This window comes from Dipodomys merriami, unplaced genomic scaffold (assembly GCF_024711535.1).
Source record: "Dipodomys merriami isolate MVZ:Mamm:240054 unplaced genomic scaffold, mDipMer1.0.p SCAF_49, whole genome shotgun sequence".
In the NCBI taxonomy this organism is placed as follows: domain Eukaryota; kingdom Metazoa; phylum Chordata; class Mammalia; order Rodentia; family Heteromyidae; genus Dipodomys; species Dipodomys merriami.
Genome location: NW_027206057.1, coordinates 981,076 through 987,075, shown reverse-complemented (window position 1 = coordinate 987,075; position 6,000 = coordinate 981,076).

Below are 6,000 nucleotides of genomic sequence, written 5' to 3'. Positions count from 1 at the left end.
GGTCAGTAAGAGACAGAAAAACTAAGTAGAAAGAGTAAGGGCCTTGTAGTTAGACAACAGTGTAAGCTTGAATTCTAGCTTGAATCTTACTCCTACTCATCTTTAAGCAAGTGACCTTGAGTGAGTTAACTTCCATGTACAAAGGGGTAATAATAGTATTACTTTACAGGGTGTTGTGCAGATGAGATAAGGTAAGCACCTTGCTTTCTATCTGCCATTTGTTTAGTGCTCCAAAATGATACTATCTTTTATTATATATGTGGCTTAATGTAGACAACACTGCAGTAGTGAAAAATGATGTTCTTGGGCCTTCTTATTGTACTTTTAATCTGTGTGTGTGTGTGTGTGTGTGTGTGTGTGTGTGTGTGTGTGTGTGTGTGTGTGTGTGTGTTGGCACTGGGACTTGAACTTAGGGCCTGGGCACTGTCCCTTTCCTGTTTTAGTCAAGGAATCACTTGATCCACACTTCTACTGGCTTTTGCTGGTTAATTAGCGATAAGAGTCTCACAGGGCTGGAAGGTGGCTCAGTGGTAGAGTGCTTGCCTTGCATGCACAAGACCCTCAACACCACATAAGCAGAAAAAGCTGGAAGTAGTGCTGTGGCTCAAGTGGTAGAGCGCTAGCCTTGAGTTGAAGAGCTGAGGGACAGTGCCCAGGCCCAGAATTCGGGCCCCATGACCGGCAAAAAAAAAAAAAAAAAAGTCTCACAGACTTTCCTGCCTAGGCTGGCTTTGACCCATGAACTTTAGTTCACAGCCTCCTATGTAGCTAGGGTAACAGGCATGAGCCACTGGTACCTGGCTACTTTTAAAAGAGTTTGAAATATCAATTTAGTAAATATTTTCAATTGTATCATGGAAGATAGCATTGTCCAGGTCACATGATGATCTTTTTTTTTTCTTAAAAAAATCTTTTTTTTTTTTTTTTTGCAATGGTACTAGAGTTTTCTTAGTATACTATTGTCTGTGAGCACAAATTCAAAGATTTGATACAAAGCATATCATCTAAGGATTGCATGGCTGTGAGGCATCATTAGCTTTTACTGTCTCGCATTCAACTTTGGCATGTTATGATAACTCAGCATTTTATGAGAGTAAAGAAGTAATCAGCAGTATGGAAGTAGTATTTACTTCTAAAAGATAAAACAAACAATATAGAAGAGTAGGTACATGATTATACCACCAAGAGAGGTTTAAGAGGGAGTTGGAAAACAACACCTCTTAGAAAGCACATATGGACTGTGTCCTAAATGGAACATTAAAAACTGAAAATTCTGTCTGTGTCTCAGAATGCAAAGTTCTTGAATTTAAGTATATGGGTAGCATAGTTAAAAAAAATACTTTTAAGGTGTTAATTAGAAACAGGTACATGGTGTGGAATGAATGTCTACAGCAGAAGAGGATATGGGAACACATAAATGGAATGCATTGTTTGGATACGTGAGTTCCGGAGAGATCCGAGATCTGTATGCTCTCTCCTGTGAGGAGCCTACAAGCAATTGAACAATTGAAAATGGTACTAAGCAAATAAAGCAAAAGAAATAATTACCAGAACCAAGAGTCAGCTGACAATAGATAAAGGATTAAGAGACAGAATATACAAATTATATTAAGTGAAGCAATCCAGGCCCAAAGAAACATAGGTCCCATATTTTCCCTTATCTGCAATAACTGGTATCTGTCTAAGACAAGCAGAAAAGGTCAAAAGCTATGTACATATGACCATATAAGCTGATACTAGGTGAAATGAGTCCCAAGATAGGGACACAAGAAATTTTATCTTTCTTGCTATTCTTTTTAATGTACTTATAATGTACTATGTGATTTTTTTTGTTGGTTCTTTTGTATGTTCATCCCCCATGGTATAATCCCTGTTGTCACCATATTTGATTCTGGTGTCCTGCATCTTGTATATACAATTTTCTAATTTGGGGAGGGGAAGGGAAATAACAAAATGCTGAAATAAAGTTATAAGATGACCCATTGTAACAACGAGATGTACAAGACACTATGTTGAAAACAACTTTACAATTTGTGTGTGTGTGGGGGGGGGGAGTTGGGAGGTAGGGGAAAGGAATGGTAGAGAAAAAACAAAGGAGGGCATAACAATGATTGATAGGAAACAGACTCATTACCTTGCTCATGTAACTGTAAACCCTCTGTACAGTATCTTTACAATAAAAATAATAAAAACAAAAAATTAAACAGTGAAAGAACAAATGGTTCAATGAATAAGTGGGAAAACGAATTTAACAGTCAGTTCTCAGAAAAAGAAGTACAAATGGATAATAGACACATGAGGAAAAAAAAACACTCTACACTCTTAACCCAAAACAAAATGCAAATTAAAGTAATTCTAAGGTCCTATTTCACCCCAGTCAGAACAGCTACCATCAAGAAAACAAACAAATACTGGCAAGGATATGGGTAGGGTAGGGAAGAACCTCAGAGATTGTTGGTGAAGTATAACCTGGTGTGAACTACCTCAGTGTAGAGGTTCCCCCCCAAATTAAGAATAGACTACCTTATGATTCTGCCTTAGGGAAAGTTAATCAATACATAAGAAAGATACTCACATACTTACGTTTGATGCAGTACTGATCACAACCAGTGATTCCAACCAGTGCATTCAGCTGAGGTATCCAATAACACATGAATGGATAAAAAACATATCATGGAATATTACTCAGACATAAAGAAAAATGAAATTATATCGTGTGCAGAAGAGTGGATGGAACTTGAGATCATATAGAACAAGATAATCAATACTCAAAAAGTCAAATCTTGTGTTTTGTCTAATTCATGGAATCTAGACCTAAAATATGTTCATAGATCTAAAAGAAAATATACACATATGTATACATATAATATTAAGTATGCTTGTAACTGTAGGATTGTAACTGTAGGATTGTTCGGGGGAATGAGAGGCAGGGAGAAAAGGAACAAGAATGATGGAGGGTGGATGGTATTGAAATACATTATGTCTATGCATGCAGATGGTATAAGGAAACTTGGAGGGGATGGAGAAAGATAATGGAGGAAGTTAATCTGATTAAAGTATGTGCACATATAAAATACCACAATGAAACCCCTTTGTATAATTAATACACATAAAAATGAATGAAAATGATGCGAAGAAAACAAAATGAATACCTGAGAAATCCATTCCTCTTTATTTTGCCCATGGAAGACAAGGCTGAGCATTATTTTCAGACTATGAAGCAGAGATTGTGGTTATGTTAAGCTGTCTTCGGTTTTGCTTGAAAATAGAATACAAGAGAATAGACTTCACATGGTAACATGTAAGTTAACAGCAAAAGAAATGACCAATAACAAAAACTGAGAGACTGAAATATTTATTAAATAAACTCATATGTATTTTCTTGCTGTATGTGTAGAAAATTAGTTTGTAGTTTCATTGGTCAGTTGTGATAGACAAGAGTTGATTTCTGTTTCCTTCTTTCTATACATTTGACCTACATTTACCCCCAAAGAATACTAATACCAAAAAATTGACAAAGTTTCCTTTTAAGAGTATGCATCTTTTTGAAATTTGAGATAACACACAGAATATAGAACTCACCATTAAAGCCATTTAAAAGTATTCTGTTTGGTCATAGCTTACATTAGTAGAACATGCACACTCAGTGTTTCACAGCCATTGCCACTGCCCAGATCCAGGACATTTTCATTGCCTCACAAGGAAACCTTGTACCCATTAAGTTGTCAGTGTTCAGTCTTTCTTTCCCCCAGATTCTGAAAGGAGTCATGCTTTATGTATCTATGCTTTCATCTTGGGAATGCATTTTTTTGTAATCTTGTGAATTCTGAATTTGTTTATCTAACTAGAGACTATAGATTATTATCTATCTGCATATATGTCTGTATGCATATCCTGACAGAGAGAAAGAGAGAGCTCACAATGTATGTCAACGTTCATGAGAAACTTTTCAAGGTCAATTCTATTTGCAGAACTCAAACAATGTGAAGGCTTGAGAGGATACTTACCTGTCATTCAATGTCTTTTTTTTTTTCACTCAATGTCTTAAAGTAAGCATTTGAACTTGAATTTCTCTCAAAGGTCCAGTTCACAGAAATGTCAAAAAGTTCTTAAACTTGCTTATAACACTGAAAAAAATGTTTGAATAGAAACAAGGCTTTATAGCTCCTAATTTAGGATAAAAAGTTCCATATCCAATAGGAGCTCTGCCCTGCATCAGCTCTTCCTGTAATAGCTGGTGATTGCCCTATTATTTTCAGAGCACTGGAGTAGTGACCATTCTTTATTCTACCTTTCTCCTGGTGAGGACATCAGATACAACAGAGGAAACTGAGGATCCTGTTGGGTAAGTGAAATGCAACTTAAAAAACCCTGTCCTTTCTCAACCACAAATACTTGTTATCAGTTTAAATTAGAATTTACATTTTATTGTGGTTGGAAATTTTAAAATGATTAACCTATTCATGAACTTTAAACCATGCTTAAATATAAAATGGCTGGGTGAAGTGGCTCATACCTGCAGTCCCGGCACTCTGGAAGTAGAAGCAGAACTGTGAGTTCCAGAAATGAGATCCTGTCTTTTAAAGAAAAGCTACAGTTCAATTGGAAAGTGGTTTATTTGGTCTCTCTCTCTCTCTCTCTCTCTCTCTCTCTCTCTCTCTCTCTCTCTCTCTCTCTCTCTCTCTCTCTATCTCTCTGGTAAATTGACAAGCTTGTATGACTTTCTTAGTTCTGATTGAATTAGGGAAGCTGTGTAGTGTGTGTTCTGGGAAAAACAATTTTGGAAAAAGACTTAATTTTTTCAACTAGTCAAATGTTTCCTTGGAAGGAGGAAAGGGAGTAGGGTCTTGTGACTTAAGCAGTGAAGTACACCAAGGCCAGGGCATTTCTGTCCCTTTTCATTTTACCCATATTTTGAGGATTTTTAAAATTCTATGTTTAACTCCTTTCTATGTCATGACCTCAATAAAATTTGACAATTTGCATCAGTTATGCTTTAGGGTTCCCTTGGTGATGCTTAAAATGCCACCAGCTTTGGTGGCCCGGACTTTGCTGATCTCCCCACAGTGTCTTTTTAATTTGTTTCAAGATTGTTTCTCATCTGCTCTTCTCATCATTTTCTTAGTTTTGGCTTCTGGAGAGTCTTGGGTGGCAATGCAGAACAGACTCCATATCACATTTTGAAGCACACACCGACACAGCTATTTATTTGTTTTCACAAATACTTCTCTGTGTTGATAGTAAGCAATGCCTTTCTTTCTAAGCTACAGAACTTCCTTTCAACCATCTGAAACGTGGAGGTGGGCTCAGCACTCTTTATGGTACTCAATATACCGTGTATTAAGTAGGCAAAGGATTGCTGGACCTAGCAACACAGCTCATTCCTCGTAAGAAATCCTTCCTTGTACCGTGGAAGAGATTCATTTGTCAGTCTGTCCTTCCCAAGCTGTGCTCAGTGCACACTTTATTTCTAATCCCTTTCTGGAACTTCAGCAGGCCTACCCTAAATCTCTGAAGGAAGAGAAAGAACTTGGAAATACTGTGTGAAAGACAGGAAAGAAAGAGCTTTAAAAAGGAGAAAAATCAGTTAAGAGCAAACTGTAAATTCCCTATCTCTATTCTCCAGACCAAGTCCCAACCGAAGCCAGCAGCACCCCGCCCGTGGACCTTTGGGGCTTCTGATTGAGAGTCCAGATACAGGGCATGTGTTCCTGAGCGGCTCCCTTCATTAGGAGGTGGCAGTCTGGCCTGAGCTTCAAGTGCGGAACCTGGATGGAGGCTCAATGTACAGGATCACTCCTGAGGTTTCTGCGAGATTGAATAAGGTAAGGTCATCAACAGGCTGGGTTAAAAAAAAAGAGAGAGAAAAGGAAGGAGTACCTATCTGTCCCTCCCCAAAGGGTTAGGCACAGCTGGATCCAACTAATCAGCTGGCATTCATAGCCATCCATTCACCCCTCCAGGCGGCCACCAAGCCGACACAGAACCCAGAACCAACTG